The following is a 15,913-nucleotide window of genomic DNA, read 5'->3' on the forward strand; positions in this document are numbered from 1 at the left end:
TGTATCTCATCATAATCATGAATAAACTGTTAAGAGCATTCTGAAAGTATAGTATATTTCAAATACACCATTTATAGCAAAACTGTGCTTGAATTCAAGTTTTTCTTTGTGTACTACTGTACATGTTTAAAAGTTTCCAGAATTGTATGTTTTTTCTTTTCAATATACAGTACATTAAGAGTGAACTTATTTTTAGTTTTTTTAAAGATTTTATTATTTAAAGATCTTAAACAAGTATCTGCTAGGTGGGGTTTATGTTTTTGTGGTCTGTGCTAATCTAATTGCTATATACAGTACATTTACAAGCTGTTTTCATTATAAGGTAATCACAATTACTTAAGATAGTATCTGACCAAATAACATTTTTTTTTATTTAATAAGGGGTAATGCCAGCTGTTGTGACACTGGTTTTCTTTGATTTATATAAAAATGGTTGCTGCTTAACTAAACACTAATACTGTATGTGTGCTGATTTGGCTTAAAGTTACTGTATCTTGTCAAAGTTATCAGTTAATGGTTCAACATGGGAAAAATTAATGTACTTCTTCATGGTGTACTAGAAATATTCTTTAAACACTTACAGCAAATAGAGATTTAAGAAAATGAACCTGTGTTGCAAGAAGGAAAAGAACAGTAACTTGTTAAGCTCAAAACTAAAGGTTTATTGTACTTGTTCAAGAGGGTCTATTATTTAAGACGGGAATCCCACCTTCAGGAATGATCCAGCCAATGAGGAATAAGCTGATTGTCATGGTTGCATAACAGTAATCTTTCGTTTACCCTTTGGCCTTTTGTTTCACAACACCTGGGAGCTTCTAGGACACTGAAACAATTCCGTATTAAATCTTTGCCACATGCTGAAAGAGTCGAAACATTTTTTTTTCGATTTTGACTGATTACAATCAAAGAAGAGTTTTCACAGCCACATCAGTGCATTTCTATAAATCATGCTGTAGTGTGGATCACTTCTCTCTTCTGTATGTACTGTACAACGTCTCACGTTGGTATTAACTTTATATTATTTTTGGATATTGCATCATATCGTTTCTCGCTTTGTGGCATGTTGTGATGTTTTGGCAAACTATTCATATTCTCCAATGACACAAATATTTTTGCAGGTCGTTTAATAATTCAGGTCCATGGGGTTCCATGACTGATATCGCACGGAAAATATCTCAGATGGCAACTTTTAGAAAGATCTCTTATTTTTAATTATTAACTAAAACGAATGGAACTGGGAGTTAAACTGGCTTTAGGACAAATTCAAATGTGAGAAATGATATTAGTTGGTAAAAAAGTTTTATTTTCAGTCTGCTCTTATTATTTTCATCCTTGGCTATTGGGAAGTATTTTGGCAGCGGGAAAGAGTTGTGACGATGATTAAATGCTCTACCTGTTGCAATCCTTAGGGTGCGCTCATATTGATTATTACCGGAGAAAGCATTTCCTACGTGCGGATCACGGCTCTTCCTGTGGTAATCAACTCAGTAGAGTGTTTATGAAAACATTAAACAGATGAATAAGTTTATAAATAATCGCATCGGGAGATAAATACGTCCGCTAAAATCATGCTTATGTTGTATATTTAAAGACCGAATTCGAAAATTCGACAGCTCGTCGGTCAATAAAATGTAAAAGGGGAATTAAAAAAAGAGAAAAAACTGTTTAATCTAATAAAACATTAATTTTCTGCTGAAGTAGTCTGTTTTTTTTTCTTCCTGTGCGTACAGCCCTGAATCGCGAGTTGTGTAGTTGGTTGCTAATGATGATGTCGTTAAGCACTGAGCTGCAGACTGACCTACTTTCCCCTAGTTCTCAGTACCTCACAGTCAGTCGTGTTTACTAGGAGCTGCCTACAGAAGAGAGAGGAGGAAGAAAGAAAAAATATCACATGAAATTAGTTCAGTGCGCCGTCACACAGTGGGAATCGTGATTTTGAAGCTGGAAAAGACAATATTTGTGTCTGCAACATTTAAAGTTTGTATTTTACCCACAGGGAGTGTGATATTTTTTTTTGTTTTGTACTTCAACAAATGCCTTATTTTATGCCGAGAAGACTATCTTACATCAGGTTACATGCATGCAGTGTTAGTAGTGTACTGCATATTGGAAAACGGACGCTGGCTAAAAGAATGGATTTTAAAACTATTCATCTCTGATTCAAGGTATGTCACGTTTTTAACTGTGTGTATATTTCTTTGAAAATATTTTTACTCCGAGATAAATATTTTATCCATATGTGATATCTACTGTATTTTATAATAATTCACACCACCGGACAAGTTATTTCCGTCCCATTCATTAAAGGATGATAGTCGAATTCTAAATTCGTAGCCAAAGTTAATTATCCTTAATCAAACATTAGAAATGCTGATTTGATAATGTGTCCAATGAGAAATGGGGTAGGATTGTTGTATTACACAAACCTATTTGAAAGTATGCGGCCAAGTCATACTCGCCGTGCTTTGAGGTGGTTACGAGGAGTTAAGGGGAGCGACGCTGTTTGGTTCTTTATGGAAATGGTAATCTGATAGGCACGAATGCTAAAATAAGATTTACTTTGAAATGTCACTTTGTTATGGTTGATACCTTCACTGGTGCCCAGTATTGTTCATTGTGTACTGTAACGTTTTGTTTGTAAATTACACTTTTAAAGATTCATCAATAGGAAGTAATGTGTTGATTATGTACTGTACAGTATTCACAGTACTTAATCCACGAGGTGTGCAGTTTCAGATTTAAAGTCTGATAAACCCTATACTGACCTGTTACGCTAAAACAATGAATGGATAAGGGTTGGAAAGTTTGAGGAAGCTTACTATGCACGATTCTTGGGTTTTCTAATATTTATTGGACCGGACGGGTTTATGAAAATGAATATGAAAATCTCCCGTTTTCATTAATATGTTAAAAGATTAGAATGACGTCTTAAAACCTACTTTTTCACAACGTTAAAAATTTGTTGGTAAAGAGTTACTTAGAGATTTGTATTATTTTAGATCTATTCCATCTTTTCTTATTAAATTGCGTGTGTGTGTGTAAGTGCTATAGATACATAACATGCATTTTTAAGTGTTAAGTTTGATTGGATACAGTACATATAAAAAACAAAATATGCTAACTAATCTAAATATACTCCAGCAAACATTAAGTAGAAGATAGTGCTTGAATGTGATTTTATATTTGAGGGACAAATACTGTAATAACTGAATATACAGTATGCTGAAGTACATTTTGGTGTAGATGAATTCTTTACAGTATATACATTTAGATATAGATATAAATGTCTTTTAAGTATAAACACAGGCTTGGATGTATTTTTTTTGTCAATGATGAATGCTGTATATACTTTAACTACTAGAAACAAGAAATTCTTTTTAGACTTCAAAATAGGCCTAATCTTGTTACGCTTTTGAAAGGTGGTTTGAAAAGTACAATATCACATACAGGTTTCTGCATGTGTGTGTTTTTTATGAGGAGTAAAAGTATAAGCACAAAAGGCCAGAAGCTATTTTTTCATTACAAACTTAAAGCTCCTGTAAGTTAAGATAAGTTTCTTTCATCAATTCTAAAGGATTATAATTTGATTTTAAAATGATTTTTAAACAGCAAACACCGTTACTTATTTTGTTCTTGAAAGACTTGTCGAAACCGGTTTACTTTGATTCAGTACTTTCTTTTTAATTCAAATATAGTCCCTATTAAATAAATATACTGTACAGTTCCTTCTCCTTTATTGTTTTCAGGTGTTGTTGTAACCTTTCACATTCTAGTGTATTGACACAAAGTCCACACGTACAGTATACTACTCACCTCTGTATGTTAGGAGAGTTTGTTGCTGCATGTTATTCTGACACTCAACTCAAAATCTTTGTTCAAACACAGTTAAAAGATAGGAAAAGTCATGTCATGTCATTTGCCAAACCGCTTTATACCATACGATGTTGCAGGAAGCTGGAGCATACCCGGCACGCATTGAGCGCAAGGCAGGGTACACCCTGGATGGGACGCCAGTCCATCAAAGGGCAAGTGTAAGCCAATCATACATGGGGACAATTTGGAGGCCATGGTAAAGGCCAAGGAGGGGGAAATTTGTTCCAGACACCGGGATAACTCCCTACTCTTCTCGGGAAATGCCCGGGGATCTTAAATGACCACTGAGAGTCAGGACCTCAGTTTAACGTCTCATCTGAAAGACGGCGCCCACTACAGTATAGTGTCCCCATCACTATACTGGGGCATTAGGACCCACACAGACCGCAGGGTGGGTGCTCCCTGCTGGCCCCACTAACACCACTTCCAGCAGCAACCATAGCTTCCCAGTAGGTCATTCCATCCTGGTACTGACCAGGCTCAACCCTGCTGAGCTTCAGTGGGTAGCCAGTTGAGAGCTGCAGGGTGATATAACTGCTGGCAAAAGATAAGAAAGATATTGCTTCTAATTTTTATCTGCCATAAAGGTGTTCAAGTGAGAGATTAACCCAAACAATGCATTAATTACACTTGATAGACTTGCTGTACTACAAGACATAGATGAGTGTAACAGGTATTCATGACTGCCTGAAAAGAATTATGGAGTATTAATGATGCAACAAGAAGTGTTGAAAAATCACAGCTGACAATTAATTTGGTTAAACATTTATTTTATTTGTTAATATCATAATAATTTATTGAAATTTGTACTTGATGTTCCAATACATGGTGTTTCTTTATTAAATAACTGTGTTGTGTAAACGGCTTTGTGGGTGGTATTACTGTAGGATGCTGTGAGCCATACTGTACTAATCATACTAAATCTTGTCTGTTCTCTTAACTAAAAGGCATTCAAGACAAAAATGTCCTCTTGTTTCAAAGAGTGCTTAGAATGGATGTCTGTTTTTTTTTTTTGTTGTTGAATCATGTGTAACCTTTAATGCATTTTTTAAAATATCTCTTTAAAACATTTTCATTTACTGTATATTAGTCATTGGAATGAATATAAGGATATGTAGGTTTGGTTCTGAGCATCTCAGTTGAAATTGTATTGACTGTGAATGCCTTTATCATTGTCTCCTCCTATTGTGGATCTTTGTCTGACTCTGAGCATTTGGAGTTCGGGGCTTCTCAGGCATTTGGCCAAAAATAAAAATTCTAATGCAACTCCGGAGCTCTGTTTTTTTGGATGCCATAGCTTGGAATCCTCAGAAGTGAAGAAGAAGATTATTTTATGGGTATTCATCAGTGCTTTATTGTTGTGGATTGAAAAAATATGAGTGATCATACATCATACAGTATAAACAGTGCTTTTCAAGATGCTTTCGTGTGTTTCATTTTCAGGATACATGGAGTTCTTGCATTCACACAGTTAGCATGAAGTAATAATTTCATCATCTGGGAAGTTTCATAAATAAAATAAAAGGATAATGGCTTCTAGCTTATGCACCAGTTCCTAGAAACTTTGTTGTTCTATGTCCATAAAAGGTTGCACACTGACTGAACAAGCTTATATTTCTGTCACCCTGACAGTGTTTGAAACAGATTCCACATAGTTTCGTATATCAATATAGATCACAGGTTAAAATATCATGTGCAGTGACTGCTAGGTTGAAATCTCTGCATGAATAATAATCGTTATTAATAGTACTCCATTTATTTTCTTTTAGATATTTTGAATATACAGTGCTTTGCAGAAGTATTCAGACCTTTCCTGTGATTCCCTATTTTGTGTAATTACATCATGATGTAATGCACATTTCTAAACTTAATATAGAGTATTGTATTCAAAACCTGAATGCTCAGTCCCAAGACTAAGATACTTTACATATCTGAATGTCAGCAACAACTAAAGAGAAAACTCTAAAAAACAGTATTCGTTGCCCATTTTTCTTGGCAGATTTGCTCAAGCTCTCTCATGCCCATGGATAGGTTATGGACAGCAGTTTTCAAGTCTTTCCACAGATTCTCAAGAGGATTCAAGTCAGGCCTTTGACTGGGCCACTCAAGGACATTCGCTTCCTTATTCCTAAGCCACTCCGGTGTAACTTTAGCCTTGTGCTTTGGGTCATTCACATGTTTAAAGTGAGTCTTAGTCCCAGTTTCAGTTCTTCAGCAGACTTAAGCAGGTTTTCCTCTGATTTGCCTAAATTAATTTGTTGTTGCTCTGCCACAGCCAATGGTTTGAATACATATGCAGTCTTGAGTTTCCCATTTTTCTTGCCTATTCGTTGTTTTTTTTTGCTTTGAATGTGTGGAGTTAATTGCGGCTTCAAAGTGTCATGGCAGCAAGCTTTAAAGCAAAAAAATGTGAAAACTGATCAAGCGCCTGATAACCTTTGCAAGCCACTCTACATGAAGCTTTGAAGAAATGAATGGAAATGATCTTACCAATGCATTTTTTGGAAGCCCTTGCTGGCACTGAAATGCAGTAGAAATACAGTATGTATTACTTTATAACACCTTTGCTCTCCTAATAAATGAACACTTACTTTGAATGCTAGCTGTACAGAAATGGTGAAAGACACCAACAAGTATACTTAAAAAGATACAAAGACACAAAACATTACCTTCCTTTTCTTTTTGGATCACAATGCAATGCATTTTATGGATCTGTTATATTTTCATTTGTAATGGATAATGTAATAAATATACACATAAGCAAAAGGATAGGTAAAACTATTTAGTTTCTGAATATAATTTTAGATTACCACCATCATTTTGACAACTGTTGGTGTGTTTTTTATGCATATACTGTAGGCGGTGCCATCTGCCAAATATGTGTAATTTTTGCATTATTCATTTCAACATAATGTAATCAGACAAGAGAGTAACAAACTATGCATTTAATTATAAAGGTTTTTTTTTCATTGGTGAATTTAAGCAGCTTAATTATTTGCTGATCTTTGTGAAAAAGCCAACTGCAGGTGATGAAGAGAAAAAGATATGTAAGTGCAACATTTGGGGAATTTAATATAATGAAAAGATACTTCTTGCTGTATATCATGTCATTTGGCTTAAGTTCTAGAATTTGGTTTATACTTAGTGGTGGGAAGTGGTTAAGTTTGACTGAAAGGACTTCTTTTGATTTAAAAATAGGCTGTTTTTTCATTTTGGTTTACTGGAGTCCCTACAATTTTGCCTTTTGAATTTTTAGATTTACAGAGCATTAATAAACATGAATTAATTCAGCTAAATAATTCCTTAAATTGCTTGCAATCTAAAGTCCAAGCAGGGCGAATTGTGCTTCAAAGAATTGAACTGTGCTAAGATTTAAGATTACATCATTAAAATGAAGCCATATAAGTGTCCTGTCAGTATTAACTATTTAACAGAAGAATGAATAACATAAAGTATGTGTATGTGAACGAGAAGCAATACTGTTTATACCTGCATCTTTACATTATACCTGGTTATGAATATCATTATTGAGACGTGTAGGCTCTGTATTTAAATGTTTCTGGTATATTACCATCACTAAGTAATTATTATTATTATAACTTATTATTAAGTTGGTATAGAAGCTGACTGTAGATCTGACAAAGTTCAGATAAATGAGATTGTGCTGCACCTGGGAGTCATGTTCTCAAAGTTCAGTAAATAAACTTGTCCAATAATCAGGAGTTTAAAAGCTCAGTTCTTGACTGTGAGTTTTCTATCATCATACTAGTTACAAATAAGAGGAGGTGCTATCCTTTACAGTCCTAACTGGCCTGTTTGGCAATTAGTAGATGAAATTCTTATGTTCGCTTACTCTGTACATGTACTGTATATCATTGCTGATATCTGTAGGTAGAGCTGTTCTGCTTCAGCTTGCTGTCTGATTATCAAAAAGATAAGGTGATAGCTGTTACAGAAGAAACTAAACTTTAAGACTGTAGGGTGTAATGGAGTAATGGAGGTAACAGTTTCCAGGTTTCCGGGTATTTGTGTGTCGGTTTAGAAAGATACAAAAGGGGACCCACTTCATCCACCACCTGGGTGATTTGTGGCAGCAATAATAAGTTAGAAGTCCTAGTACACATCAGATCAGGTAGAGGTAATACCCTTACGTTTCTGAACAAGGCCATGGGATCTTTAATGGCCAAGTAGTAAGGACCTCAGTTTAACGTGACACCTGTCACCATATTGGAGCATTAGTTTAGAAATTCTGGTCCACAGGGATGGCTGCACCATTTTGATCCACTGACACCACTTACAGATTTGCTTAGAATTGGGTTTCCTTAGAAGCCCATCCCAGTATTGACCAGAGCCTTCCTGTCTAAGCTTCTGAGATCTCTTGAGATCAGGCTAAGGCATTACTGAGTAATGCTATCATTAAAGTTAAACCTGAGTATCTCGTAAGAGATCCACTGGTTTAACCAACATTAAAGCTCTGTTTAGAACAATGTAATGACAAGTTCCGCAGATGTAACCATTTTTAAGTCCCTTCTCTTGTTAATTTTTTTTCTTTTCGTCAGGGAGCTTCTTGAACTCTAATAGTGAAATGCTATGTTCTTTTTTTCTAAGAACTGTTGAGCTACATAAATTTAAACCACAGCTCACTTGGAAGTAGAGCTGAATTCTGTGATTAATATTATTTAAGACATAAAAGACCATCATGTACCATCTGATTGTTTTGCCTTTGGCTGAAGACTAATTAGCCCTTCTATTACAGTTTTTATTAAGATTTCTCGCGTCTTCTTTGAAAATAGATTAAAACATTATACAATATGAATATAATGTTTTCTCTCTAGATAATCGAAAGACTTAAGAGTTACAAATTCTGCACATTGTGTTATGCGTTTATGTCTGTTACGAGCATTTGTTGCTGTATCTTATTCTGACATTCAATTCAAAATCTTTGTTCTTCTAACACAATTAAAAAAAGATAGGATAAGTATTGCTTTGAATGTTTATCTGTGTATGGATTGGGTTAATCTATGCGACCTAAAGTTAGACAGCAAACACAGGTACCTCATTAACAGTACACAAGCTGTGCCTATGGATATTAGTAAAAATTTTAAGCAAGACAATATGTTTGTCTGACAATACTGTATGTGTATAATATGTTTTTGAACTACTGGAAAATAATAGGCTGGAACACTATGTAGTAATGTAGTAATGTTGATTAAAGATTGGTGCCTAGTTTGAACAAAGTTCAGTGTGAATGAAACAGAGTAAACCCTATTCGATTCTGGAGCCATCAGTAAAAATATGAACCCATGCAATTATTTTGCTATCCCATTATTTCAGCTCATTCAGTGTATACTGTATGTAAGCTCATATGTATTTCATCTTTATAAAAGCACAGTTCACAGGCATCTTTAATAGCAGATGCGATCTTAAGCTTGTGAGATTTACTGATTGAGGTCAAACCCAATTTTCTTTTCTTTGGCTCAGAGCAGATGAGCCTGACAGTGTAATAGGCTCTTCTACTCACTTAACAGTATCCCCTGCTGCTCTCTGATCCTGAGGGAAATATGAGTGTCATCTGAATCCGGTCATTTCCTTAAGAATCAACTCTGTGAATTTCAAATACAAATGAAAATAAATCTCTTCCTTCCATAGTCTGTTTTCAGAAATCTTCTCCTGTAGTCTATCTTCTCTGTGTTGTTTTTGCTTTGTGTGTTGCATTGAAAGATTTTATAAGCCATGTATAATTAAGTATAGACATTTACATACAGAAAGGATACTATGCATTTACTGTATTTTAAAGGCATCTCTGCCAGTTATATTTTAGCATTATTCTATTATGAATACAGTTGCTTCAGTTTTCAATGCGAGCTATAAATATGTGGATGTTTCAATCACAATAAGGTTATTTGCCCAAAAGTGCATTATAGTTCATTTACCAGTTTTGGTGCTGAATTATCACTGGATAGTGTAAAGGTAGGTGCCTTATTCACTGTTATCCAAGAACCATTTCCCATTAGCAAAGCATTAAAAGAGCTTTGTAACCTTTTGCTGCTTGTGCAAAAAGTGTTGAAAACTTTTCTGGAAGTCACTCTGGAGTTACTATAAGTACAGTATTTGTGAAAAGGGCAATAGATTTTCTTACTTAAGTAGAGGTACGAAACCCATCAGGTCTCTGTTGAGATGGAAATTAAATGTTGCATACCTCAAAGGCACCATCACAAGCATCTTAATGTCTGTCCTGTGGCCTTTTAACATAACTGCTACACTATGTCATAGTCTTTTACATTCCAGCTGGGCAATGGAGGTACCATCAGAGTATTTTGTTAACCCTTTACACACTAAAATTAACTGTGCATTTGTGTGCATATCTTCCTGTTTAGTTTTCTCACCATACCACTGCCCTTTTGAGGTTACAAAGTTTATCAACTTCGGTAGAATCACGGAATCTATTTTTAACTTAAGCTATCTCTGCTGTTGTAATTTAAGCGGCTCTGCCTTGATTTATTTTAACTTTCAGTGCTTTGAAAAGTGTCTCCTGTGTTTATCCAAAACAACTTCCGGTGGTTATCAATTCCTCTCATACGGACAAAGTAGATGATGCAAATGTGTAAGACCCCGTTTGCTGGATTCAACTCTGGGTTAGATATGTTGCTCAAAAAACAACATCTGTATCATCACCTGGGATTTGAGCCCCCAACCTTATAATTGGGAACCTAGAGGCCAGAATGCACCTTTACATTGTTGCCCATTCTCATCCTCTTGAGCTCTAATGTTTGTTATAATATTTATTTACAAGTAAAACAGCTTCATACATTTTAATATACATGGTTTATTGATATTTAACATTATCCATTGCTGTTGATATTTTCAGAATGCCTTTGTTCAGAATTTTGGGAAACTGACAGATATTCTTGCATGTAGAGTAAGAAAACCCTACAGCAGCATTTTAGCGAGATTAAAAGCTTTCAATCTGGGTCTTAGTGAAGCCTACAATTAGCAAATAATATAATATGAAGTATATATTACACAATGATCAATAAAAATGGTGATTCCTGCTACTGTAAATCCATTTATTCTGTTGTATCTAGTGTAATTTCATTATGGGGAAGGTACAAAATTAAATCCATCTACTTTAATGAGATTCCACATTTTTTTTAAATAGCCACATACACATACAGTAGGCTTTTGATCATCTTCGTCTCTCTTTGCTGTTCTTCTGTCACAAGTTGTTGTGTCATTGTGTTTAAAGTAGTGGAACATTTATTGCTTTTCTAGTCGATTGGTTCCCTCCCAAGCATATACGTCTCGTTTAAAAAAAAAAGAGTCCTAAAGATGAAATTTCAACCGCTCATTCACTCATTCTGTGGTAGCTACTGTGTAGAAGCCTCTGGATAAAAGTTCCTTTTATTTGCAGCTAAATTGAAGAAATTGAACAAAACTCACAAGAAACTGTATTGACAGTGGAAAGCAGTAGTGAAAAATGTACATTTCTATTCTATACATGAAACATTGAGCAAATAGTTTCAGGCCATATTAGCATGGCTGCAGCCTGGAATTTTGGAGCCCTGAGCAACCTTATAGGAAGGGATCCCTCACTGCACTGTGCTGTGCTTCAAGTACTGTATGTTTTCTCAAAGCCACTAAACTATTTAGAAAGTGGGTAATAAATCATGATGTTTGTTTCATGCATTGCTTATTACCTTAGCAAAATAATAAGCTTAATAAGCTATACACTGAGATATCCATTAACAATGTTATTTATATAATAAGTCTTCTATTTACCTTTCTGTTTGCTGTCACAGGATGTTGGGTTATGTCGGGTCAGGGGTTCGCAACCAAATAGATAAAGTTTGGTTTCAGTACATTCTTTATTATAATGATCATCTCTTTGTTCACAGCCAACATCACACACATAACTTTAAACAAGGTTAAATAATGTTTCAACTCAACCTTAATGGAATTGAGTTAGACACAAAAGTTTACAAAAACACTGCTTATTCCAAAGACTATGGGCTTCATTTTAGCCTTTGAAAATGTAGATCTGAAACATAAAATAATGTGACAAGTTTATGCTCAAAACTGTTTAATTAATTTATTAAAATATACTTTAGTTATTCAAACAATTTTTGTCATTCTTATTTTGTTGGGAACTCATTCATTTTACAATTCAATAAAATTAAGTATCATATGCTAAGGATATTACTCTCTGAGCTGAATTCTCTGTGGCTAAGCTTTTTTCATTTTCATACGACAAGTGAGAACTTTCATCTTAAAACAGCTTATTTACATTGACGCTATTGCTAGTCCCATTTCCATCAACACAGGCCTTTATGAAAGTGCATTGTTTTTATCCTGATTTGTATCACAAAAATAATTGAGGCGTGGGTTCTTGCTTCTCAGTTCCAGTTGAGCTCTCATCTGCCAAGTCACAGCAAGAGGAAAGATTATTAGTGTTATTGGATTGTAGGTGGCTTTGTAGCCTCTGGACAGGGCTTGTCAGACTTGGGCCTGTGACAAAGATAAATAAACAGGTGACCTATATAGATCTGGATACTACCTTTAGTATCCAGTGGTTATGAGTATAAAACTCTTGTGAAGCCTCTTAAGTGATAAATGATGTAGTATAAATTAAGCCTATGATGTCAAATTCTGTCTTAGCTTTTTGGTGGTGACCAACTTGAGTTCAGCATTTCAGTTTTGTAAAGAGCACACAGGTTGTGACCGATTTCTGCAAAACAAGCGTAACTGCTGCTGTGAAGACAGTTAATTTTGATTCCCTATCTGTATCCATGTAAATCTGACAGTTTTCCAACTATACTGTTTGATCATTATAATGAGCTGTAGAAGCCACAACTTTGCTGAGAGTTTTTAATTACAGTTTAACACGGAATGAAAAGATGGTTTAGTTCCCAAAGGTCTTGCTTATAGATAGAAGCATTTCTGTACCATTTCCTGCAGAATTATGTCAAGAGAATTTAATTCTCCTTACTTTTTTTTGCATAAATATGAAAATAGGTGTTTTTACTTTTCTTTTTTTTTTCATCTTGCTCCAAGAAATTTCTAGGTCAGGAGCTGTTCAGCACAACATTTCTTTTGAATTATTTGTATATTCACATGGTAACTGAAGATGTCTGATTCACTTTCCATTTGTCATTCTCCTTGGAACTGAATCTACGTGAGAACACATAGATCACAAGTGGCCGTTCTTAAGAAATCCAAACTTGCTGACTTGGGAAAAGATGCATTCTTTGTTTATTTCATTTGTTACAATCTACATACTGTACATGAAACCAAAATGCTTGTTGGTTTTCCACTGTCTCAACCAGCAGCAGAGCTTACTCTAAGTGCTGGATGACTTTATGATGTGAATGAAGTGAGTTCAAGCCTAGATCCTGTCACTAGCCTTCCGACTGGGATTCTCTGAGTGGCAAAGCCCCACTGGCAGGATGATATCAGGGTCAGGACTTGGATTAGTTAACCAGAGCTTTCATAGCTGTTAGCAAAACAGTAGGTCCTGTGACCTCCCAAGGTACCTGCAGGTCTTCAGTTATGTCATAGAGAAAAGTGCCTTTCTCATGCTTTATGGTAGGGATGTGCTCTAGGGCTGATATGAGGTGTTAACTTGCGACAAACACAGCGCTTAGCATCAAAGCCGAAAAGATCAATTTCTGGTCTGATCATAAATTCTTCCTCCACTTGGTCCTGGAGTCTCTCATATACCTTCTGGTAGACTGTAATTGAAATCTAATGTGAGTTGTTTTCCACTCATTTCGCCACTCAGCATAATTAGTGAAGCACCTAGGCAGATGTTGTTGTATGCACAGTTTCTCCCATGTCAGCTGTGTAAGACTGTAATTCCTTTAGAGTTGTCATGGGCCTCTTGGTGTCCTGCCCGACTAGTGCCCTTCTCACCCAAATTCACAGTTTTTGAGGATGCCTGGTTCTGCACAAATTCATAGTTCTGCCATGTTTTCTAAACTTCTGTATAAAGGACTTTACTGTGCTGTGGGAGATATGTAATGCCTTGGAAATTTGCTTATACTGTACCTTCCCCTTACTGGTGCTTTCCAATAACCCTTTCCTGGACTTGCTTTGATTGTTCCCTTGTCTTTATGATGTAGTTTTTGTTGGGAGCTTACTAACCAACAGTGTTAACTCCAAGAGATACGTGTATTTCACCTGAACACATGAGAAACACCCTAATTACACACATTTGGACTGCATTCAGCCTATTTACATTAGATGTGTCATATCAAAGAGGATGAATGCTTATGCAATCAGTTATTTTCTGTTTTATATTCATAATTGAGTAGTAGTATGAGTAGTTTTTTTTTCACATTAACATAATAGTGTTTAGTGTCAATGGCAAAAGGTTCTAACTAAATACATTGTGATTTCATATTGATGCACAGAATAAAAAGTGACAAAGTTCAAGTGGGACGAATACTTTTGATAGCCAGTGTAGATAGTTCACCTGGTGTATAGTATTCTATAGTCTATACTATTCTCACATGGGTGAGATTAGTGAGTTTCGTTTGTGTATAAAAGGGTGTGTCACTATGAATAAGGGAAGTTATCAACAGGAATGGGGTTTATGTTGGACAGTGACAACTTCTGGCTAGACAAAAGCGAGGATAATTGTGTTTCAGCTGGGCTGAAGTGAAGTTTTCATGCGCTTAAGTCACTGAGCCACCCTACTGAAGACAGGATTTCATTCAGAAAATTAAAAAAATGTTAAAAAAATAAAAAACAAGTATTATGACAAGAAATCCACCTTGATAAAAAAAAATTCAGAAGAGAAATTCAGAGGAGATTAGTTTAGCCAGTGTACAATTTCAAACCACAGCAATTGTAGGAAACCAAAGCTCTCAAGAGTAGATTGGGAAATACTGGATGACAGTAAAATTGAAGCATTTTCTTCGACTGGGGAATTGTTAAAATTGTTAACACTGTGAATTGTGAATTCATAGACACTGGACATGCAGAAACATGATTTCAGTTACATCCCAAACAGAACATTTTAATAATACATACTGCACACCATGTTAATTGCGATCCTGAGCATGTACATCATTCGTTTCAATTGAATCTGGTATTTAAGTAGCAGGTTAGTGGGGAATAGTGCAAAACCAGTTTTCCTAAGAGCTGTTTTTGACATGAAACACTTTATTGTATGTTTCCAGCTAGATTTATGATCTGTGTCATAAGATTGACTATGTTCTTTCTAGCATGTGACACCTGAACTTGGTCTGCCCTTCAATAAACCATGACCTAACCGTGTCCTTGTATTTATATTAAGATTTGTATACATAGAATCTCTACCTGCTGTTTTATAGAATTAATTTGAGTTGCCATGGCAGTACAACAGTTCATATATAAGAAACTCTACATGGTTTATACTGTACAGTTTGAAAAAATAACTTAGCTTTTCCAAATATATTACATTTTATCTTTAAAGACTCATGTATTGTAATTATAAACCTGTAAGACTTCAAATTAATGTTTGTAATTCAATTTTGCACAGTTGTACATGGCATTCAGCATTGTTACTTTGTTAACTACTATTCACAGATACAGACAAAAATGATCATATCCCTTCTTGTAATAAGATTAAAAGCTTGGCCAGAGAGAAATTTTTGCTAAAATTGTCACTGAAAGTATTGATGTAAAATCCAAAAGCATTTAGACTTAGTAGACCAGCAAAGTTAAATTTCAAAAACGAAGTATATGGGCCTGTTGAATTAGTTCCATCTGAAATATTCTGTGCTTTCTTTCAAAAGGATTTGTAAATCTTTTTCCAAACCTGCAAAATTCTTTAAGGGAAAAATCATGCCTGTATGGTAGTGACATTTACTAATATAGTCTTTATTCAGGGACTAAAGTAGCATTATTTAAATGCGGAAAAGTCTTTAACACAGACCACTCTTATGACTTCTGCATTCATGGAGTCAGGCAATGCAGTTTTGATGGTGCCTGAAGTTACGATGGAGTCAGATAAAAGAATAAAGGCACTCGAGATTTTCTATCTACAATCAAGATCTTA

General features: G+C 35.1%; 1 protein-coding gene across 1 annotated transcript in view; it reads left to right on the forward strand.

Annotated features, from left to right (window-relative positions):
- The first annotated feature begins 1,820 nt into the window (after positions 1-1,820).
- npas2 (neuronal PAS domain protein 2) overlaps positions 1,821-15,913 on the forward strand; it is a 46,375-nt gene continuing 32,282 nt past the window's right edge. Inside the window, exon 1 of the mRNA XM_088925464.1 lies at positions 1,821-2,165. The gene's annotated coding sequence lies outside the window, so the exon portion shown is untranslated. The remainder of the gene's footprint in view (positions 2,166-15,913) is intronic.

Source organism: Atractosteus spatula, chromosome 9, assembly GCF_055471065.1.
Source record: "Atractosteus spatula isolate fAtrSpa1 chromosome 9, fAtrSpa1.hap1, whole genome shotgun sequence".
Lineage (NCBI taxonomy): Eukaryota > Metazoa > Chordata > Actinopteri > Semionotiformes > Lepisosteidae > Atractosteus > Atractosteus spatula.